This window comes from Panthera pardus, unplaced genomic scaffold (assembly GCF_024362965.1).
Source record: "Panthera pardus isolate Hobbes unplaced genomic scaffold, ASM2436296v1 HiC_scaffold_4, whole genome shotgun sequence".
NCBI lineage: Eukaryota > Metazoa > Chordata > Mammalia > Carnivora > Felidae > Panthera > Panthera pardus.
The window spans coordinates 16,429,001-16,452,330 of record NW_026526969.1 but is presented as its reverse complement, the minus strand read 5'-3'; the positions used below and the strand labels follow the sequence as shown (position 1 = coordinate 16,452,330).

The 23,330-nt window shown below is 54.8% G+C and overlaps 1 protein-coding gene and 2 long non-coding RNA genes across 3 annotated transcripts in view; 2 read left to right on the top strand and 1 right to left on the bottom strand.

The window, feature by feature from the left end:
* LOC109261407 (uncharacterized) overlaps nt 1-2,618 on the bottom strand; it is a 44,069-nt gene extending 41,451 nt beyond the window's left edge. The window contains exons 1-2 of the long non-coding RNA XR_008419224.1: nt 2,510-2,618; nt 682-901 (exon numbers count right to left, since the gene is read on the bottom strand). This is a non-coding gene — a long non-coding RNA (uncharacterized LOC109261407). The remainder of the gene's footprint in view (nt 1-681; nt 902-2,509) is intronic.
* The window catches only part of LOC109261186 (uncharacterized), a 165,151-nt gene extending 156,263 nt beyond the window's left edge, over nt 1-8,888 (top strand). The window contains exon 2 of the long non-coding RNA XR_008419226.1: nt 8,732-8,888. This is a non-coding gene — a long non-coding RNA (uncharacterized LOC109261186). The remainder of the gene's footprint in view (nt 1-8,731) is intronic.
* IL9R (interleukin 9 receptor) overlaps nt 1-23,330 on the top strand; it is a 244,303-nt gene that overhangs the window by 187,817 nt on the left and 33,156 nt on the right. The gene's annotated exons all lie outside the window — the stretch shown is intronic.

Below are 23,330 nucleotides of genomic sequence, written 5' to 3'. Positions count from 1 at the left end.
GAAATGGAACTACCTTAAGATCCAGCAGTTTCACTACGAGGTATTTACACAAAGAATACAAAAATAATCCCTAAAAGGAATACATGCACCATGATGTTTACAGCAGCATTTTCTACAACAGCCAAATTACGGAAACTTCCCAAGCATCCATCAAGTGATGAATAAGTTGAGATGTAGTATATGGAATGTAATATTATTTAGTCATAAAAACATGAAATCTTGTCATTTGCCACGAGGTGGAGGAGTGACAGTATGTTATGCTGGGTGAAAAAAAGCCTGTCAGAGAAAGACAAATACCAGATGATTTCACTAACACATGGAAATAAAACAAAACAAAGGGGGTGGGTGAAGGACACAGTGACAAACAGACTCTTAACTAGGAAACAAACTGAGCGGTTCCACAGTGAGGTGAGGGAATGGGTGAAACAGCTGCTGGGGATTAAGAAGTGCACCTGGGATGAGCTCCGGGTGACGTGTGGAAGGGTTGCTCTATATCGGACACCTGAAACTAATATTACACTGTGTCTTCACTCACTGGAATTTAAATTAAAAGATAACCTAAGGTTAATGACCCCTACCTACCAGGTTTTCTGTAGTTTTCAATCACTTCACTAGGTTGGAAAAATAACCATGAAATTTTTAAAAAAGCATGTATGATGTGGGGGCAGTTTGTGCCCTTACCTCGGTCTCTGGTTCCAGCAGAACTCAGAAACTGGGTCCCAGCTCATTCTTCTAGAAGGTCGTGAGAGGAGCATTTCATGTATTCACGTCCTAACAGAATGCAGCTCCCGTTCTTCCTGAACTTCTGTCAGGGTTTCTTCCCGGAAACAAGCCTGAATCTGGAACAAACCATCGACTGCATCGATGAGGTGATGTCGTGGGACCCCGCAATCCATGAGTTCTTTAGTAAAATATTTCTTGCTCAAATACTGTCCGGGAAGGGGTGGAATGAAACACGGGAACAGCCCAGAAAATGCAAAGGCCTGTGCAGCTCAGCAACCAGCTTGCCCAGGGAAGCCACCCAGCGCCCCCTCCTCAGCACTCAGTACAACAAGGCAGATACTCTATGGGACTCAGGAGATGCCAAGTTGCTGCAAAGCTCCCGAGATCTCCCCTGGGGTGGGCGGCAGAACGCGCTGGAAAGGCAGCTCTGCTCTCTGTCCTGAGGCAGCAGCAGAGGCCCTGCGTTCTCTGGAATAAATAGAAGCCCTTCCTGCTCTGAGGTGCCCTGGGTCAGAAAAGCTGATGGTGAGCCCTCTGCTGGCCATCACTGCCTATGTAGAGGAACCAGCGCCTCCGGGTCTGTGGTGCTCGAGCTCTCTCTGCTGGCCACCATGGGAATTCCTGCAATGTTGAAGACCCTGGTGGCTCAGCTGAGGGACTGAAGGTGCTCTGGGAAACTAAGCCTGTTCTCTACACTGGGAAGGATATTAGTGACAGGGCCTAGGGCACAAAGAAATCTTTTTCTTCTCCTTTCTTGTGAGTGAAGAATTAAACCAAATTTATTAACGTAATGACATCATTTGTAATGCTTTAAGCAATGTTCCCAGAAAAATAGACTGCCAATTTATACGTGCTGAACAAGAGGTAATTGTGTTTACCACCTAAGTGTTTAGGTTTGATAAAGAATGGACACCTTTGAGAGAGAGATACCGGCTTCCAGCTATGGAATGTATGCGTCCTACGGATACAAGGGTCAGCCAATGGAAGAGAGTCAATCCTGTAATAATACTGTTGCATGCTTTCACATGATAGCTACACTTGTGCTAAAGTACAACATAACTTATAGACAAATGGAAGGACTACAATGTATGCCTAAAACTAATACAACAAATGTGTGAAGAATATTTCAATTAAAAGTCGACATCCTTTATGCTATCTTTAATTTCTCTTTCTTTGCCAATAAACTATCATTCCTGAGCGCTTGGATGGCTTACTTGGTTAAGCGTCCGACTTCCACTCAGGTCATGATCTTGCAGTCCATCAGTTTGAGCCCCGTGTCAGGCTCTACCTGACAACTCAGAGCCTGGAGCCTGCCTCAGATTCAGTATCTCCCACTCTCTCCCCCATCCCCAGCTCGGGTTCTCTCATAAAAGGAAAAAAAAAAGAGACATTAAAAATGAAAAATCATTCCTAATTTAGAATCTGTGAAATTCTATTTATACCAGATTCTCTAACATGACCATCTTGATGTTTAGAGCTTATCTGAAAAGTCACTAATAATATCTGATGACACATATGTGACAAGGTCAGAATGCAACTTACAGGGAGCTACACACCTGTTATGAATTTACGACATGTATCCGTGGCTTATATTTCCAATGAAATGTGCTTTAGGGAAATGGATGGATGAAATAATGCCCATCAGTCATGTAGGTCAATTTCCTACAGGACCATTACGCCCTCAATTAGTAATTGCCATCTCTTCAACATTAAAAGAAAGCTTGGAAAACAAATTATCTTTAAATGATGTAAGAGAAGACTATGGTGTTTTAAAGGGTTTACCTACCTTCTGGAATCCTCAGATTGGTTGTGGACAGGAGGATAGCAACCCACGGTTAAGATGCACACCCCTCGTTCCAGAGGGAGAATATGGACCTTATTATCAAATATGTTTTTTTTTTTTTAAATCAACAGTCCACCTCTGCCAGGTCCAGACTGCAGAACCCGGGGGCAACACAATGCCTCATGCCTGGGTTCAGAACATGAGGAACACCAACTGGTGGGGGGAGGGGGGAAATCCAACAGGACCTGGGGTCAGTGAGGGAGATGACCCAGGGACACCTCCCCACAGGGCGGGCTCTGGAGTTTAACTGCCAAAGAGCAGCACACTCTCCCTGAAGACATCCTTCTCCATGAGCCCCACAATTCCAGGAGAAATGACGGATACCCATCTTTTCAATTGCAATGGCCATTGCAGAGTTTGGCCCCAGGGATGTTGGAGTCTTAGGGTCATGAAACTATGATGCCCATGATACCAGCTCTTTCTGCCCCAGCACTCAGAGCCACATCATACATCCCCTCTCCCCTGGCCCATCTCACCCCATCCACATACCTGGACCAGGTCTCCACTTTTCTCCTTGTACTTCCTCTTTGTCTCTGTTTCTCTCTAACCACACCTCTCTGTGTTTCTTCCTTTCACTCTCTAGGACTTCCCCAATTCCCCTATCACTCATCCAGTTTCTCTCGCCTTACCTGTCTCTTTGTCCACCTCTCCCCAGTCTTCAGGCTATCTGCTCTGTGCATGCAGCCCTGTCCAGGACCACAGGGAACTCCTCTCTCTCTCTCTCTCTCTCTCTCTCTCTCTCTCTCTCATCATGTTTTGTCCCAGGCCCTGATCAAAATGGAGGAGAATCCCCCATACAGCAGCTGCTCATATTGACATTTGCTAAAGCAAGGCTGGCAGCATGTGGACAGCCAGACATTTACTGTTGGTGGCCCAGCCATGACCCAAAAGCTGCTGGAGGGCTGGCTGCTTCCCTAAGCTGGAAGGAAAAAGGGGCTCACAGGGTTCAGGGTCCCTGATGTAGATTGCATTGGCTGATGTATAAGGAGCCGTATGCTTACACCCAACTCTCCTGGGTGATGTCGAAGGAACCTATCTCAGACTATGGACTTCTGCCCTCCCCATGCCTCAATATGGCATCAAGGGGAGCTTTATGGGACACCATGTGACTCGCCACAAAAATTGCGCCATTTGCCCCCTTGGAGGCCACCTGGATTGGTGCTATTGGTGGCAGCTGGTAAGGTGCACAAGGGCACAACAGCTGAATTAATGCAGGGTCTCCTTACTGGTCTCCTGAATCCATTCCTCATCATCAGAAGAGACCCTGGAGGGGCTGCATGGGATTCTGTGTCTCCCATCCCTCGTACCTTCCCCGGGAGTTTCTGAGCCGAGACCACAGGGTCTGGAGGCTGGGATTCTGTGACTCCTTTCTCTCAGGTACAGGGAGTGGCTTCAGGCACAAGGAGCGTTTTGAGGCACGGGGCGCACCTTCATCCATTGGGCTTGTCTTCAGGCACTGGGAGCACATTCAGGTACAGGGAGCGGCTTCATGCACAGGGAGTGACTTCAGGCAAGGGTAGCCTCTGTGCTCTTCAGGTACGGGGCGCGCCATCAGGCACTGTGCTCGCCATCAGGCACAGGGCGTCCTCAGGCAAGGGGTGCGCAGTCAGGCATGGGGCAAGTCTTCAGGGAGTGCTTGTGCCCTTGAGTCAAGGGAAGATCCTTGAGGCATGGGGCTTGCCATCAGACACTTGGAGCTTTTTCAGGCATGGGGTGCAGCTTCAGGATGGGGATCTCCTGTGCCATTCAGGAAAGGGAAGTACATGTGTCTTTCAACAAGGGGTGCCCCGTTGTGCACAGGGAACTCAAGGAGACAGAGAGACTACCCTCAGGCATGGCATGCATCCTCAGCGTGTGCCTGTGCATTTCAGGCACGGGGAATGCTGTAAGCCATGGTAAGTGACTCAGGACCTGGAGGCCCCTGGCTCGCCGCCCAGGGCCTGGAGGCCCCGGGCTCGCCACCCAGCGCTGGGAGGCCCTTGGCTCACTATGGCTGCTTGGGATTCTGTGTCTCGCATCCCTCAGACCTGCATTTCAGGCACAGGGAGTGCCGTCAGGCATTGTAAGTGACTCAGGACCTGGAGGCCCTGGGCTCGCAGCCCAGGGCCTGGAGGACCTGGGCTCGCAACACAGGGCCTGGAGGCTCTGGGCTTGCAGCACAGGGCCTGGAGGCTCTGGGCTCGCAACACAGGGCCTGGAGGCTCTGGGCTCGCAGCACAGGGCCTGGAGGCTCTGGGCTCGCAGCACACAGCCTGGACTTCATTCACTGGGCATGACTTCAGCCCTGGAGGGGCTCCTTGTGGTTCTGTGTCTCCCTCTCCCTTGTACCCTCCCCGGGAGTTTCTGAGCTGAGACCACAGAGCCTGGAGGCTGCTTGGGATTCTGTGTCTCTGTCTCTCTGTCCTTCCCCTGCAGGTCCTTCCGACACTGGGTGTGCCGACTTCAGTCTCCTGCAGTTAAGACTTGAGGCACTGGGTGTGACGACTTCAGTCACTGGGAGTGATAACTGCAGTCCCAAGAGTAACTGCAGACACTGTGTGTGACTTTGGATTCAGTCACTGTGTGTGAGTGTGACATCAATCAATGGGAGTGACTTTGACTTGAGTCACTGTGAGTGATATCAGGAGTGACTTCAGTCACTGGGAGTGTCTTCGAGAGGGACTTCTGTAACTGGTGTGACTTGTGACATTGGGAGTGACATCCATCATGGGGAGTGACTTCGGGAGGGACTTCCCTCACTGGGAGTGACATAGGGCATGACTTCTGTCACTGGGAGTGACTTCGGGAGAGTCTTCCATCACTTAGAGTGACTTTGGGAATGACTTTATTCACTGGGCATGACTTCAGTCATTGGGGGTGACTGACTTCAGTCACTGGGCGTGCCCTCAAGCACTGGGTATGCCTGTGCCCTTCAGACAGGGGGCTAGCCTTCAGGCACAGGGTGAGAATTCAGACATGGGCAAGCCTTCAGGCATGGGGCTTGCCTTCAGGAACAGGGCTTGCCTTCAGGCGCAGGGCTTGCCTTCAGACAAGGGGATTGATTACAGGCACACGGAGCTGTTTCATACAAGAGGCATGCCTTCAGGTACAGGGAGCGGCTTCAGGCACACGGAGTGTTTTGAGCCACGGGGCGCACCTTCAACTATGGGGCTTGTCTTTAGGCACTGGGAGCACCTTCAAGTACAGGGAGCGGCTTCATGCACAGGGCGCGACTTCAGACATGGGGAGCCTCTGTGCTCTTCAGGTACGGGGCGCGCCATCAGGCACTGTGCTTGCCATCAGGCACAGTGCGCCCTCAGGCAAGGGGTGCGAAGTCAGGCATGTGGCAAATCTTCATGGAGTGCCTGTGCCCTTGAGTCAAGGGGAGCACCATGAGGCATGGGGCTTGCCTTCAGGCATGGGGAGTTTTTCAGGCATGGTGTGCAGCTTCAGGCACGGGGAGTTCCTGTGCCATTCAGGCAAGGTGAGTACATGTGTCTTTGAAAAAAGCACCCCATCACGCACATGGAAGTCAAGGAGACACAGAGAATACCTTCAGGGATGGGGTGCCCCCTCAGAGTGTGCCTGTGCATTTCAGGCACAGGGATTGCCATCATCCATGGTGAGTGGCTCAGCACCTGGAGGCTCTGTGCTCGCGGAACAGATTCTGGAGGCCTGGTGCTCGTGGCACAGAGCCTGGAGGCCCGGTGCTTGCAGCACCACGCCTGGAAGCCTGGTGTTCACAACACAGTGCCTGGAGGCCCGGTGCCTGCGGCACAGAGCCTGGAGGCACGGTGCTCGTGGCACAGAGCCTGGAGGGGCTGCTTGGGATTCTGTCTCTCTCTCTCTCTCTCTCTCTCTCTCTCTCTGTCCTTCCCTGGGGGTCTCTGTGATGACAGCACAGAGCCTGGAGGCTGCATGGCATTTTGTGTGTCTCTCTCTCTCTGACCTTCCCCTGGAGTTTCTGTGCTGAGACCACAGAGCCTGGAGGCTGCTTGGGATTCTGTTTCTCCTGTCTCTCTGTATTTCCCTTGCAGTTCCTTCAGCACTTGGGGTGCCGACTTCAGGCACTGGCAGTGGAGACTTCAGGCACTGGGTGTGACGACTTCAGTCACTGGGAATGATGACTGCCGTCACTAGGAGTAACTGCAGACACTGAGTGTAACTTTGACTTCAGTCAATGGGAGTGACTCAGGCAAGAGATTGTGCTGCTCTTTGGCAGGTAAACTCCAAGCCTGCCTAGTGGGGAGGTGTCCTGGGGACATCTCCCTCACTGCCCCAGGCCCTGTTGGATTTCCTCTCTCCCCCACCAGCTGGCCTTCCTCAAGTTCTGAACCCAGGCATCAGGCATCATGTTGCCCCCAGGTCTTGAAGTCTGTACCTGGCAGAGGTGGAATGCTGATATTGATAAAAAAAAAAATTAACAATAAAGTCCATATCCTCCCTCTGGGACTAGCGGTTTGCATCCCAATCGTGGGTTGCTATCCTCCTTTCCACACAACTATCTGAGGATTCCAGAAGGTAAGTGAACACTTTAAAACACTCTGGTCTTCTCTTACATCAAATTCAAAGACATTTACTTGTCCCAGCTTTCCTTTAATTCTGAAGAGATGGCAATTAGTAATTGAAGGCATAATGGTCCTATAAGATAATTACCTATATGACTGGTAGACATTATTTCATCCATCCGTGTCCCTAAAGCACATTTCATTGGAAATATTAGCCAAGGATACATACTGTAAATTCACAACTGATTCGTAGCTCCCTGTAAGTTTCATTCTGACCTTGTGACATGTGTCGTCAAAGATATTATTATTGACTTTTCAGATAAGCCCTCCACATCAAGATGGTGATGTTAGAGAATCTGGTATAAATGGAATTTCACAAATTCCAAATTAGGAATTATTTTTCATTTTTAATGTTTCTTTTTTCTTTTTTGAGAGAGCCTGAGCTCGGGAGGGGGGAGAGAGTGGGAGATACTGAATCTGAGGCAGGCTCGAGGCTCTGAGCTCTCAGGACAGAGCCTGACACGGGGCTCAAACTCATGGACTGCAAGATCACGACTTGCATCAAAGTCGGACGCTTAACCAACTAAGCCACCCAAGCACCCCAGGAATTATAGTTTATTGGCAAAGAAGGAGAAATTAAAGATAGTGTAAAGGATGTCTATTTTTAATTGAAATATTGTTCACACATTTGATGTATGAGTTTTAGGCATATATTATAGTCATTCCATATGTCTATAAATTATATTGTATTTAAGCACAAGTGTAGCTATCTTGTGAAAGCATGCAGCAGTATTATTACAGGGTTGACTCCATTACATAGGCTGTCCCTTGTATCCCTAGGACTCATTCATTCCATAGCTGACGCTGGTATCTCTCTCAAAGGTGTTCATTCTTTATCTAACCTAAGTATTTTGGTGGTAAACACAATTATCTCTTGCTCAGCAAGTGTAAATTGGCGGTCTATTTTTCTGTGAATATTGCTTAAAACAATACAAATGATGTCATTACATTAATAAATTTGGTTTCATTCTTCACTCGCAAGAAAGGAGAAGGAAAAGATTTCTTTGTGTCCCAGGCCCTGTCATTAAAACCTTTCCCACTGTGGAGAACAGGTTTAGTTGCACTGAGCACCTTCAGTGTCTCAGCTGAGCGACCAGGGCCTTCCACATTGCAAGAATGCCCATAATGGTCAGCAGAGAGAGCTCGAGCACCACAGATCTGGAGGGGCGGATTCCTCTGCCCAGGCAGTGATGGCCAGCAGAGGGCGCAACATCAGCTTTACTGACCCAGGGCACCTGAGAGCAGGAAGGGCTTTGAATGCTCTCAGAGGATTCAGGGCCTCTGCCGCTGCCTCAGTACAGAGAGCAGAGCTGCATTTCCAGCAGGGTGTGCCGCCCGCCCCAGGGGAGACCTTGGGAGCTTTGTAGAAACTTGGCATCTCCTGAGTCGCCAGAGAGAATTTGCCTTTTTGTACTGAGTGGTGAGGTGTGGGCGCTGGGTGGCTTCCCTGGGCAAGCTGGTTGCTGAGCTGCACAGGCCCTTGCGTTTTCTGGGCTGTTCCTGTTTCATTCCTCCCCTTCCCGGACAGTTTTTGAACAAGACGTATTTTACTAAAGGTCTCGTGGATTGCAGGGTCCCACGACATCACCTCTTCGAAGAAGTCGATAGTTTGTTCAAGATTCAGGCTTGTTTCTGGGAAGAAACCCTGACAGAAATTCAGAAGAACGGGAGCTGCATTCCTTTAGGACATGAATACATGAAATGCTCTTCTTGGGAACTCCTAGAAGAATGAGCTGGGACCCACTTTCCGAGGTCTGCTGGAACCAGAGACCGAGGTAAGGGCACAAACTTTCCCCTACATCATACATGCTTTTTAAAAAAGTTTCACGGTTATTTTTCCAATTTAGTGAAGTGACTGCGAACTACAGAAAACCTGGTAGGTACCAGTCATTAATGTACGTTAACTTAAATTAAATTCCAATGAGTAAAGATACAGTGTAGTATTACTTCCAGGTGTACAATAGAGAACAACCCTGCCACACATCACCCGGTGCTCATCCCAGGTGCACTTCTTAATCCCCAGCAGCTGTTTCACCCATTCTCCACCTTGCTCTGGAAGCCCTCAGTTTGTTTCCTAGATAAAAGTCTGTTTGTCACTGTTTCCTCCCCCCTCCCCCCGCTTTGTTTTCTTTTATTTCCATGTGTTAGTGAAATCATCTGGTATTTGTCTTTGTCTGAAAGGCTTATTTCACCCCGGATAACATTCTCTCGCTCCATCCAGCTCATGGCAAATGACAAGACGTCATGTTTTTACGGCTGAATATTACATTCCATATACCACATCTCAATTTATTCATCAGTTGATGGATGCTTGGGAAATTTCCATAATTTGACTGTTGTAGAAAATGCTGCTGTAACATCACGGTGCATTTATCCCTTTGAAGATTTTGTATTCTTTGTGGAAATACCTTGTAGAGAAATTACTGGATTGTAAGGTACTTCTATTTTCGTTTTTTTTTTTTTTTTTTTTTTTAATTCTATAGAGAAATCTCCATGATGTTTTCCAGAGTGGCTGCACCAGTTTGCATTCTTACCCACAGTCCGGTACGGTCCGTTTCAGAGTAGGGTTGGGGATTGCGTTACGTCCCAGGAGGCTACAGGCGCCGAACCCACAGCAGGGCAGTGGTCTCCCCGAAGGGCTGAGTTGAGGGCACAAGGGAGGCTGCCGGTCAGGATCCGTCTTTGGCTGCCAAGGCCACACAAGTCGATGGGACCCTGGTTGGGGAGGCCTCAGGAATCTTCTCGGGCAGCTGCAGCCGGGCCTGGGAAACGACATGGCGAGCTGCCAGGTTCCTTGCCGAGTGAGCCTGCACCGCTTGTGGACCCCAGCCGCGTGGTGTTGTCAGACTTTGGTATTGGGTCCCCATGGGGAGAAAGCCTTAGCTAGGGTTAAGGTTCTGTCCAGGGGCGTCGCCAGGGCCGATGCGACTCTGGTCTCATGATCTCCCTCGAGGGCTGAAATGAGGGCCCATGCGAAGGAGCAGCTCACCTGCAGGATTAGGGTTGAGGCCAGCTTAGGTTTCGGTTGAGGGGTCCGGTTCAAAATTGGGTTAGGGTTAGTGTTCGGTCCCAGGGGCCCCCAGACGCTGAAGCCACAACAGGGCAGTGCTGTGCCCAAAGGGCTGAGTGAGGTCACAACAGAGGGTGCTGGTAGGATCAATCTTGGGCTGCCAAGGCCACACAAGTCAATGGGCCCCTGGTCGAAGACGCCTCAGGAATCCTCTCGGGCAGCTGAAATCAGGCCTAGGAAACGACATAGTGAGATGCCAGGTTCCATGCCAAGTGAGCCTGAACAGCTACTGGACCCCAGGTGCGTGGTGTTGTCAGAGTTTGGTATTAGGTCCCCATGGGGAGAGAGGCTTAGCTAGGGTTAGGTTGAGGTCCAGGCCCTTCGCCAGGGCCGAAGCGAGTCCGTTCTTGTGATCTCCCTCGAGGGCAGAAGTGAGAGCCCATGCAACGGGGCGGCTCAAGTGTACGGTTAGGGTTCGAGGCCGGCTTAGGTTTTGGTGTAGGGTGCCGGTTCGGGGTAGGGTTAGGATTAGGGTAGGTCACAGGAGGCTCCAGGCACCGAACTCACAGCAGGGCAGTGGTCTCCCTGATGGGCTGAAATGAGGGCACAAGGGTGTGTGACAGTCAGGATCCATCTTTGGCTGACAAGGACCACACGTTCATGGGCCCGAGGTCGGGCAGACCTCAGGAATCCTCTCGGGCAGCTGCATCCAAGCATGGGAAACGACATGGTCAGCTTCCAAGTTGCATGCCGAGTGAGTCTGAACCGATTGTGGGCCCCAGGCGTGTGGTGTTGTCAGATTTTGGTATTGGGTCCACCTGGGGAGAGTGCCTTAGGTAGGGTTAAGGTTCGAACCAGGGACGTCGCCAGGGCCGAAGCGACTCCAGTCTCCTGATCTCCCTAGAGGGCTGAAGTGAGAGCCCATGTGACAGACAACTCAAGTGTAGGGTTAGGGTTCGAGGCCCCCTTAGGTTTCGGTGGAGTGTCCTAGTTTGGGGGAATGTTTATGGTTAGGGTTAGGTCCAGGAGGCTCCAGGTGCCGAACCCATGGCAGGGCAGTGGTCTCCCTGAATGACTGAGTTGAGGGCACAAGGGAGGGTGCCGGTCAGGAAGAGTCTTTGGCAGCCAAGGCCACACACGTCGTTGGGCCCCTGGTCAGGGAAGCCTCAGTATCAACTCGGGCAGCTGCAGCCGGGCTTGGGAAATGATATGGTGAGCTTCGAGGTTCCATGCTGTGTGAGCCTGCACCGCCTGTGGACCCCAGGCGCGTGGTGTTGTCAGACTTTGGTATTGGGTCCCCATGGGGAGAGTGCCTTAGCTAGGTCTAGGGTTCGATCCAGGGATGTAGCCAGGGCCGAAGCGACTCCAGTCTCCTGATCTCCCTTGACAGCTGAAGTGAGAGCCCATGTGACGGGGCGGCTCAAATGTAGGCTTAGGGTGAGAGGCCCCCTTAGTTTTCGGTCAGGGTCCTTGTTTGTGGTAGGGTTATGGTTAGGGTTAGATCCCAGGAGGCTCCAGGCGCCAAAACCACAACAGGGCAGTTGTCTCTCCTAAGGGCTGATTTGAGGGCGCAAGGGAGGGTGCCGGTAAGGATCAGTCTTCAGCTGTCAAGGCCACACATGTCGATGGGCCCCTGGTCGGGGAGGCCTCAGGAATCCAATCGGGCAGCTGCAGCCGGGCCTGGGAAACGACAAGGTGAGCTTCCAGGTTCCATGCCGTTGAGCCGGCATCGCTTGTGGACCCCAGGTGTGCGGTGTTGTCAGACTTTGGTATTGGGTCCCCATGGGGAGAGTGCCTTAGCTTGGGTTAGGGTTCCATCCAGGGACGTCGCCAGGGCCGAAGCGACTCCGGTCTCGTGATGTAGCTTGTGGGCGGAAGTGAGGGCTCATGCGACGGTGTGGGTCAAGCATACGGTTAGGGTTCGAGGCTGGCTTAGGTTTTGGTTCAGGGTCCCTGTTCGTGGTAGGTTTTGCGTTACGGTAAGTCCCAGGAGGTTCCAGGCGCTGAACTCACAGAAGGGCAGTGGGCTCCCTGATGGGCAGAAATGAGGGCAGAAGAGTGTGTGACAGTCAGGATCAGTCTTTGACTGCCAAGACCACACACGTCGATGGGCCCGTGGTCGGGTGGCCTCAGGAATCCTCTCGGGTAGCTGCAGCCGGGCTTGGGAAATGACATGGTCAGATTCCAAGTTCCAGCCAAGTGAGCCTGCACCGTTTGTGCACCCCAGGCACGTGGTGTTGTCACATTTTCTTATTGGGTCCCCCTGGGGAGAGTGCCTTAGGTTGGTTTAGGGTTCAGTCCAGGGACGTCGCCAGGGCCGAAGCAACTCCATTCTCTTCATATCCTTTGAGGGCTGAAGTGAGGGCTCATGAGACGGGCAGCTCAAGTATGAGGTTAGGGTTCGAGGCCCCCTTAGATTTCAGTGGAGTGCCCTGATTTGGGGGAATGTTTATGATTAGGATTAGGTCAGGAGGCTCCAGGTGCCAAACCCGCAGCAGGGCATTGGTCTACCTCAATGGCTGATTGAAGGCACAAGGGAGGGTGCCGGTCAGGATCAGTCTTTGGCTGCCAAGGCCACACACGTCCATGGGCCCCTGGTCGAGGAGGCCTCCCGAATCCTCTCGGGCAGCTGCAGCCGGGCCTGGGAAACGACATGGTGAGCTTCCAGGTCCCATGCAGAGTGAGCTGGCACTGCTTGTGGACCCCAGGCGCTTGGTGTTGTCAGACTTTGGTATTGGGTCCCCATGGGGAGAGAGCCTTAGCTAGGGTTATGGTTCGGTCCAGGGACGTCGCCAGGACCGAAGCGACTCCGTTCTCTTCATGTCCTTTGAGGGCTGAAGTGAAAGCCCATGTGATGGGGCAGCTCAAGTGTAGGGTTAGGGTTCGAGGCTGGGTTAGGTTTCAGTGGAGAGTCCCATTTCAACGTAGGTTTAGGGTTAGTGTTTGGTCCCAGGAAGCTCTAGTCGCCAAACCCACAGCAGGTCAGTGGTCTCCCCGAAGGGCTGAGTTGAGGGCACAAGTGAGGGTGCCGATCAGCATCAGTCTTTGGCTGCCAAGGCCACACACTTCGATGGGCCCCTGGTCGGGGAGGCTCTGGATTCCTCTCGGGCAGCTGCAGCCGGGCCTGGGAAACGACATGGTCAGCTTCCAGGTTCCATGCTGAGTGAGCCTGCACTGCTTTTGGACCCCAGGCACGTAGTGTTGTCAGACTTTGCTATTGGGACCGCATGGGTAGAGAGCCATAGCTAGGGTTAGGTTTCGGACCAGGGAATTCGCCAGGGCCGAGAACTCTGGTCTCATGATCTCCCTCGAGGTGTGAAGTGAGGGCCCAGGCGATGAGGCGACTCAAGTGTACTTTTAGGGTTCAAGGCAGGCTTAGGTTTCGGTGGAGGGTGCCTGATCGACTTAGGTTTAGGGTTGGGGTTAAGTCCCAGGAGGCTCCTGGCGACGATCCCACAGCATGGCAGTGGGCTCCCCGAAGGGCTGAATTGAGGGCCCATGGGAGGGTGCCAGTCAGGATCCATCTTTGGCTGCCAAGGGCACACACGTCGATGGGCCCCTGGTCGGGGAGGCCTCAGAAATCCTCTCGGACAGCTGCAGCCGGGCCTGGGAAAAGACATGGTGAGCTTCCAGGTTCCATGCCGAGTGAGCCTGCACCGCTTGTGGACCCCAGACGTGTGGTGTTGTCAGACATTGGTATTGGGACCCCTTGGGGAGAGAGCCTTAGCTAGGGTTGGGGTTCCAACCAGGGACGTCACAAGGGCCAAAGCACCTCCAGCCTTGTGATCTCCCTCGAGGTCGGAAGTGAGGGCTTATGTGACGGGGCGGCTCAAGTGTAGGGTTAGGGTTCAAGGCCGGCTTAGGTTTCGGTCGAGGGCCCCAGTTCGACGTAGTGTTATGGTTAGGGTAGGGCCCAGGAGGCTCCTGGCTATGAACCCACAGCAGGGCAGTGGTCTCCCCGAAGGGCAGAGTTGATGGCATACAGGATGGTGCCGATCAGGATCAGTCTTTGGCTGCCAAGGCCACACACGTCAATGGGCCCCTGGTCAGGGATGCCTCAGGAATCCTCTTGGGCAACTACAGCCGGGCCTGGGAAACGACATGGTGATCTTCCAGGTTCCATGCCGAGTGAACCTGCACCGCTTGTGCACCCCAAACGCGTGGTGTTTCAGACTTTGGTATTGGGTCCCCATGGGGAGAGAGCCATATCCAGGGTTAGTGTTCTGTCCAGGGTCATGGCCAGGGCCGAAGCGTCTCCGTTTTCATGATCTCCCTCGAGGGCTGAAGTGAGGGTCCATGCGACGGGACGGCTTAAGTGTAGGGTTAGGGATCGAGGTTTGCTTTCGTTTTGGTGGAGGGTCCCGGTTCGGGTTAGGGTTAGGGTTAGGTCCCAGGAGCCTCCTGGCTCTGAAACCACACAGGGCAGTGGTCTCCCCGAAAGGCTGAGTTGAGGGCACAAGGGAGGGTACTGGTCAGGATCAGTCTTTGGCTGCCAGGCCATACACGTCGATGGGCCCCTGGTCGGGGAGGCCCCAGGAATCCTCCTGGCAAGCTGCAGTCGGGCCTGGGAAACGACATGGTTAGCTTCCAGTTTCCATGCCGAGTGAACCTGCAACGCTTGTGCACCCCAGACTTGTGGTGTTGTCAGACTTTGGTAATGGGTCCCCATAGAGAGAGAGCCTTACTTTTGGTTAGGGTTCTGTCCAGGGACATCACCAGGGCCGAAGCAACTCCATTCTCTTCATATCCTTCATGGTCTGAAGTGAGGGCCCATGCGACGGGGCAGCTCAAGTGTAGGGTTAGGGATCGAGGTCGGGTTAGGTTTTGGTGGAGGGTCCTGGTTCGTTTTAGGGTTAGGGTTAGGTCCCAGGAGGCACGAGGCGCCGAAGCCACAGCAGGGCAGTGGTATCCCCAAAGGGCTGAGTTGAGGGCACAAGGAAGGGTGCTGGTTAGGATTAGTCTTTGACTGCCAAGGCCACACATATCGATGGGCCTCTGGTCGGGAGGCCTCAGGAATCCTCTCGGGTAGCTGCAGACAGGCTTGGAAAACGACATGGTGAGCTTCCAGGTTCCTTGCCGAGTCAGCCTGCACCTCTTCCGGACCCCAGGCACGTGATATTGTCAGACGTTGGCATTGGGTCCTCTTGGGGAGAGAGCCTAAGCTAGGGTTAGGGTTCGGTCCAGGGACTTCGCCAGGGCCGAAGCGACTCCGGTCTCGTGATCTCCCTCGAGGGCTGAAGTGAGGGCCATGCAGCAAGGCGGCTCAAGTGCAGGGTTAGGGGTCGAGGCCGGCTTAGGTTTCGGTGGAGGGTGCCCTTTCGGTGTGGGGTTAGGGTTAGGGTTAGGTCCCAGGAGGCTCCAGGCGCCGAACCCACAGCAGGGCAGTGCTCTTCCCGAAGGGCTGAGTTGAGGGCACAAGGGACGGTGCCGGTCAGGATCCATCTTTGGCTGCCAAGGCCACAGACGTCGATCGGCCCCTGTTCGAGGAGGCCTCCGGATTCCTCTCGGTCAGCTGCACACGGGCCTGGGAAACCACATGGTGAGCTTGCAGCTTCCATGCCCAGTCCGCCTGCACCGCTTATGGACCCAAGGCGCGTGGTCTTGTCAGACTTTGGCATGGGGTCCCCATGGGGAGGGAGCCTTAGCTAGGATTAGGGTTTGGTCCAGGGACGTCGCAAGGGCTGAATCGACTCCAGTCTCGTGATCTCCCTCGAGGGCTGAAGTGAGGGCCCATGCCAGAAGGCGGCTCCATTGCAGGGTTAGGGTTCGAGGCAGGCTTAGGTTGCCGTGGAGGGTCCCAGATCGGGGTACGGTTAGGGTTAGGGTTAGGTCCCAGGAGGCTCCAGGCGCCCAACCCACAGCAGGGCAGTGGTCTCCCCGAAGGGCTGAGTTGAGGGCACAAGGGAGGCTGCCGGTCAGGATCCGTCTTTGGCTGCCAAGGCCACACACGTGATTGGGTCCCTGGTCGAGGAGGCCTCCGGAATCCTCTCTGCAGCTGTAGCCGGGTCTGGGAAACGTCATGGTGAGCTTCCAGGTTCCATGCCGAGTCAGCCTGCACCTCTTCCGGACCCCAGGCGCGTGGTGTTGTCAGACGTTGGCATTGGGTCCTCTTGGGGAGAGAGCCTTAGCTAGGGTTAGGGTTCGGTCCAGGGACGTCGCCAGGGCCGAAGCAACTCCAGTCTCGTGATCTCCCTCGAGGGCTGAAGTGAGGGCCCATGCATCAAGGCGGCTCAAGTGCAGGGTTAGGGGTCGAGGCCGGCTTAGGTTTCGGTGGAGGGTCCCCGTTCGGTGTGGGGTTAGGGTTAGGGTTAGGTCCCAGGACGCTCCAGGCGCCGAACCCACAGCAGGGCAGTGCTCTTCCCGAAGGACTGAGTTGAGGGCAAAAGGGAAGGTGCCGGTAAGGATCCGTCTTTGGCTGCCAAGGCCACAGACGTCGACCGGCCCCTGTTCGAGGAGGCCTCCGGAATCCTCTCGGTCAGCTGCAGCCGGGCCTGGGAAACGACATGTTGAGCTTCCAGGTTCCATGCCGAGTCAGCCTGCACCTCTTCCGGACCCAGGCGCGTGGTATTGTCAGACGTTGGCATTGGGTCCTCTTGGGGAGAGAGCCTTAGCTAGGGTTAGGGTTCGGTCCTGGGACGTCGCCAGGGCCGAAGCGACTCCGGTCTCGTGATCTCCCTCGAGGGCTGAAGTGAGGGCCCATGCAGCAAGGCGGCTCAAGTGCAGGGTTAGGGGTCGAGGCCGGCTTAGGTTTCGGTGGAGGGTCTCCGTTCGATGTGGGGTTAGGGTTCGGGTTAGTTCCTAGGAGGCTCCAGGGGCCGAACCCACAGCAGGGCAGTGGTCTTCCCGAAGGGCTGAGTTGAGGGCACAAGGGACGGTGCCGGTCAGGATCTGTCTTTGGCTGCCAAGGCCACAGACGTCGATCAGCCCCTGTTCGAGGAGGCCTCCGGAATCTTCTCGGTCAGCTGCAGACGGGCCTGGGAAATGACATGGTGAGCTTGCAACTTCCATGACGAGTCAGGCTGCACCGCTTCTGGACTCCTGGCGCGTGGTCTTGTCATACTTTGGCATGGGGTCCCCATGGGGAGGGAGCCTTAGCTAGGGTTAGGTTTAATCCAGGGACGTCACCTGGGCTGAATTGACTCCAGTCTCGTGAACTCCCTCAAGGGCTGAAGTGAGGGCCCATGCCAGAAGGCGGCTCCATTGCAGGGTTAGGGTTCAAGGCAGGCTTACGTTGCCGTGGAGGGTCCCCGTTCCGTGTGGGGTTAGGGTTAGGGTTAGGTCCCAGGAGGCTCCAGGCGCCCAACCCACAGCAGGGCATTGGTCTCCCCGAAGGGGTGAGTTGAGGGCACAAGGGAGGCTGCCGGTCAGGATCCGTCTTTGGCTGCCAAGGCCACAGAGGTGATTGGGCCCCTGGTCCAGGAGGCCTCCGGAATCCTCTCGGGCAGCTGCAGCCCGGCCTGTGAAATGACATGGTGAGCTTCCAGGATCCTTGCCGGGTCAGCCTGCACCGCTTCTGGACCTTAGGCGCCTGGTGTTCTCAGACGTTAGAATTGGGTCCCCATGGGGTGGGAGCTTTAGTAAGGGTTAGGGTTTGGTCCAGGGACGTTGCCAGGGCCGAAGCGACTTCGGTCCCATGATCTTCCCTGAGGGCTGAAGTGAGGGCCCATGCAGCACGTAGGCTCCATTGCAGGGTTAGGGTTCGAGGCAGGCTTAGGTTGCAGTGGAGGTTCCCTGTTCGGGGTCGGGTTAGGGTTAGGGTTAGGTCCCAGGAGGCTCCAGGCGCCGAACCCACAGGAGGGCAGTGGTGTCCCCGAAGGGCTGAGTTGAGGGCACAAGGGACGGTGCCTGTCAGCATCCGTCTTTGGCTGCCAAGGCTACACACCTCGATTGGCCCCTGTTCGAGGAGGCCTCCTGAATCCCTTCGGGCAACTGCAACCGGGCTTGGGAAACGACATGGTGAGCTTCCAGGTTCCATGCTGATTCAGCCTGAACCACTTCTGCACTCCAGGCGCCTGGTGTTCTCAGACGTTAGAATTGGGTCCCCATGGGGAGGGAGCCTTAGCTATGGTTAGGGTTCGGTCCAGGGACGTCGCCAGGGCCGAAGCGACTCTGTTCTCGTGATCTCCCTCGTGTGCTGAAGTGAGGGCCCAAGTGACATTTCGGCTCATGTGCAGGGTTAGGGTTCGATGCAGGCTTAGGTTTCGGTGGAGGGTCTTGTTTAGTTGTAGGGCTAGGTTTAGGTCCCAGGAGTCTCCAGGCCTCAAACCCACAGCAGGGCAGTGGTCTCCCCACAGGGCTGAATTGAGGGCACAAGGGACGGTGACTGTTATGGTCCATCTTTCGCTGTCAAGCCCACACATGTGAATTGGCCCCTGGTCGAGGACGCCTCCGAATCCTCTCGGTCAGCTGCAGACCAGAATGGGAAACGACATCTTGAGCTTCCATATTCCATGCCAAGTCAGCCTACACCGCCTCTGGACCCCAGGCGCGTGGTGATGTAAGACGATGGATTTGGTTCCCCATGGGGAGAGAGCCTCATCTAGGGTTAGAGTTCAGTCCAGGGACGTCGCCAGGACCGAAGTGACTCCGGTCTCGTGATCTCCCTCGAGGGATGAAGTGAGGGCCCATGCGACAAGGCGCCTCAAGGGCAGGGTTAGGGTTCGAGGCAGGCTTAGGTTTCGGTCGAGGGGCCCGGTTCAGGGTAGGGTTAGGTATAGGGTTAGGTCACTGGAGTCTCCAGGCACCGAATCCACAGCAGGTCAGTGGTCTCCCCGCAGTCCTGAGTTGAGCACACAAGGGATGGTGACGGTCAAGATCAGTCTTTGGCTGCCAAGGCCACACTCGTCGATGGGCCCTTGGTCCAGGAGGCCTCGGAATCCTCTCGGGCAGCAACAGCCTGGCCTGGGAAACGACATGATGAGCTTCCAGGTTCCATGACGAGTGAGCCTGCACCACTTCTGGACCCCAGGCCCATGGTGTTGACAGATGTTGCAATTGGGTCCCAAGGGGGAAAGAGCCTTAGCTACGGTTAGGCTTTGGTCAAGGGATGTCGCCAGAGCCGAAGCGACTCTGGTCTCGTGATCTCCCTCGAGGGCTGAAGTGAGCGCCCATGCCACAAGGCGGCTCAAGTGAAGGGTTACGTTCGAGACAGGCTTAGGTTTAGGTGTAGGGTCCCGGTTAGGGGTATGGTTAGGGTTAGGGTAGATCCTAGAAGGCTCCAGGTGCCAAACCCTACCAGGGCAGTGGTCTCCCCGAAGGGCTAAGTTGAGGGTACAAGGGAAGGTGCTGGTCAGGATCCGTCTTTGGCTGCCAAGGCCACACACGTCAAGGGCCCCTGGTCAAGGACGCCTCCGAATCCTCTCGGTCAGCTGCAGACCGGCCTGGGAAACGACATCTTGAGCTTCTATGTTCCATGACAAGTGAGCCTGCACCGCTTCTGGACCCTAGGTGCGTGGTGTTGTTCAGACGGTGGATTTGGTTCCCCATGGGGAGAGAGCCTTAGCTAGGATTAGGGTTTGGTCCAGGGACGTCGCCGGGGCTGAAGCGACTCCGGTCGTGATCTCCCTCGAGGGCTGAAGTGAGGGCCCATGCTACAAGGAGGCTCAAGTGCATGTTTATGGTTTGAGGCACGCTTAGGTTTCGGTGGAACTTCCCGGATAGGGGTCGGATTAGGGTAAGGTCCTAGGAGGCTCCAGGCGCCGAACACACAGCAGGGCAGTGGTCTCCCCGAAGGGCTGAGTTGAGGGCACAAGAGACCTTGACGGTCAGGATCAGCCTTTGGCTGCCGTCAATGAGCCCCTCGTTGAGGAGGTCTCCAGAAGCCTCTCGGGCAGTTGCAGCCCCGCCTGGCAAACGACATTCTGAGCTCCAGGTTCCATACTGAGTAAGCCTGCACCGCTTCTGGTACCCAGGCGTGTGCTGTTGTCAGTCAGTGGAATTGGGGCCCTATTGGGAGAGAGTCTTAGCTAGTGTTAGGTTTTGGTACAAGGACGTCACCAGGGCCGACGCGACCCCAGTCTCGTGATGTCCCTCAAGGGCTTAAGTGACGGCCCATGCGACAAGGCGACTCAAGTGCAGGGTGAGGTTTCGAGGCAGGCTTAGGTTTTGGTGGAGTTTCCCGGTTAGGGGTAGGGTAGGGTTAAGTTAGGACCCAGGATTCTCCAGCCGCCTAATTCACAGCAGGGCAGTGGTCTCCCCAAAGGGATGAGTTGAGGGCACAAGGGACGGGAATGTTCAGGATCAGTCTTTGGCTGCGAAGGCCACACATGTCGATGGGCCCCTGGTCGAGGACGCGTCCGAATCCTCTCAGTCAGCTGCAGACCGGCCTGGGAAACGACATGTTGAGCTACCATGTTCTATGCCGTGTGAGCCTGCAACGCTTCTGGACCCCAGGCGCATGCTGTTGACAGACGCTAGAATTGGGTCCCAAGAGGGAAGGAGCCTTAGCTACGGTTACACTTTGTTCCAGGGATGTCGCCAGGGCCGAAGCGACTCTGGTCTCATGATCTCCCTCCAGGGCTGAGGTGAGCGCACATGAGACAAGGATGCTCAAGTGCAAGGTTATGGTTCGAGGCAGGCTTATGTTTCGGTCTAGTTTCCCGATTAGGGGTAGGGTTAGGGTAAAGGTTACGTCCCAAGATTCTCCAAGCGCCGAATCCACAGCAGGGCAGTGGTCTCCCCGAAGGTCTGAGTTGAAGGCACAAGGGATGGTGACGGTCAGGATCAGTGTTGGCTGCCAAGGCCACACAAGTCGATGGGACCCTGGTCGAGGACACCTCCGAATCCTTTCGGTCAGCTGCAGACCGGCCTGGGAAACGACATGTTGAGCTTCCATTTCTATGCTTAGTGAGCCTGCACCGCTTCTGGACCCTCGGCGCATGCTGCTGTTAGACGGTGGAATTGAGTCCCCTTGGGGAGAGAGCCTTAGCTAGGGTTAGGGTTCGGTCCAGGGACTTCGCCAGGGTCGAAGCAACTCTGGTCTCCTGATATTCCTGGAGGGCTGAAGTGAGGGCCCATGCGACAAGGTAGCTCAAGTGCAGGGTTAGGTTTCGAGGCAGGATTAGGTTTCGTTGGAAGGACACAGATAAGTGTATGGTAGGGTTAGGGTTAGGTCCCAGGTGGCTCCCAGTGCCGAACCCACAGCAGGGCAGTGGTCTCCCTGCAGGGCTGAGTTGAGGGCACAAGGGACGGTAACGGTCAGGATCAGTCTTTGGTTACCAAGACCACAAAGTCGATGGCCCCTGGTTGAGAAGGCCTCTGGAATCCTCTGGGGCAAATGCAGCCCGTACTGGGAAACGACATTTTGAGCTTCCAGGTTCCATGCCGACTGAGCCTGCACCGCTTCTGGACTCCAGGCGTTGGTGTTGTCAGAGATTGGAATTGGGTCTCCATGGGGAGAGAACCTTAGCTAAGGTTAGGGTTTGGTCCAGGGAGGTCGCCAGGACCGAAGCGAGTCCGGTCTCGTGATCTCCCTCGAGGGCGGAACTGAGGGCCCATGCGACAAGTTGGCTCAAGTCCAGGATTAGGTTTCGAGGCAGGCTTAAGTTTCATGGAGGGTCCCGGTTCGGGCTAGGATTAGGGTTAGGTTTAGGACCTAGGAGGCTCCAGGCGCCGAACCCACATCAGGGCTGTGGTCTCCCCGAAGGGCTGAGATGAGGGCACAAGGGACATTGACGGCCAGGATCATTCTTTGGATGCCAAGGCCACACACGTCGATGTGTCACTGGTCGAGAGGGTCTCTGGAATCCTCTCTGGCAGATGCAAACCGGCCTGGGAAACATGTTGAGCTTCCAGGTTCCATGCTGAGTGAGCTTGCACCGCTTCTTGCCCTGGCACGTGCTGTTGTCAGACGGTGGAATTGGGTCCCCTTGGGGAGAGAGCCTTAGCTAAGGTTAGGGTTCGTTCCAGGGACGTCGCCAGGGCCGAAGCAACTCCGGTCCCGTGATCTCCCTTGAGGGCTGAAGTGAGGGCCCATGCGACAAGGCGGCTCAAGTGCAGGTTTAGGGTTCGAGGCAGGCTTAGGTTTCGGTGGAAGGTCCTGGTTAGTGGTACGGTTAGGGTTAGGGTTAGGTCCCAGGAGGCTCTAGTTGCCGAACCCACAGCAAGGAAGTGGTCACCCCGAGGGACTGAGGTGAGGACACAAGGGACAGTGACGTTCAGTATCAGTCTTTGGCTGCCAAGGCCACACACGTCGATGGGCCCCTGTTCGAGAAGGCCTCCGTAATCCTATTGGATAAATGTAGCCCTGCCTGGGTTGAGCTTTTACGTTTCATACCAAATGAGCCTGCTCTGCTTCTGGACCCCAAGCGCGTGGTGTTGTCAGACGTTGCAATTGGGTCCCCAGGGGGAGAGAGCCTTTGGGAGGGTTAGGGTTTGGTCTAGGGAGGTCTCCAGGGCCTAGGCGACTCCAGTCTGGTGATCTCCCTCGAGGACTGAAGTGAGGGCCCATGCGTCAAGGTGGCTGAAGTGCAGGGTTAGGTTCGAGGCAGTCCTAGGTTTCCGTGGAGGGTCACGTTTAAGGGTATGGTTAGGGATAGGGTTAGGTCCCAGGAGGCTCCAGGCGCCGAACCCACAGCAGGGCAGTGGTCTCCCCGAAGGGCTGAGTTGAGGGCACAAGGGACGGTGACGGTCAGGATCAGTCTTTGGCTGCCAAGGCCACACAGGTCTATGGGTCCCTGGTGTAGGAGGCCTCCTGAATATTTCAGGCAGATGCCACCCGGCCTGGGAAACGACATGGTGAGCTTCCAGGTTCCATGCCGAGTGAGTCTGCACCGCTTGTGTACCCCAGGCACGTAGTGTTGTCAGACGTTGGTATTGGGTCCCCAGGTGAGAGATCTTTAACTAGGGTTAGGGTTTGGTCAAGGGACATCGCCAGGGCCAAAGTGACTACGCTCTCGTTATGTCTCTCGAGGGCTGAAGTGAGGGCCCATGCGACGGGGCATCTCTAGTTTAGGGTTCGGTTACGAGGCTGGCTTAGTTTTCGGTGGAGGGAACTGTTTCGAGGTAAGATTAGGGTTAGGGTTAGTTTTCAGGAGGCTCCAGGCGCCGAACCCATAGCAGGCCAGTAGTCTCCCCGAAGGGCTGAGTTGGGGGTACAAGGGAGAGTGCCGGTCAGGATCAGTCTTTGGTTGCCAAGGCCACACATGTCGATGGGCCCCTTGTCGGTGAGGCCTCAGGAATCCTCTTGGGCAGCTGTAGCCGGGCCTGG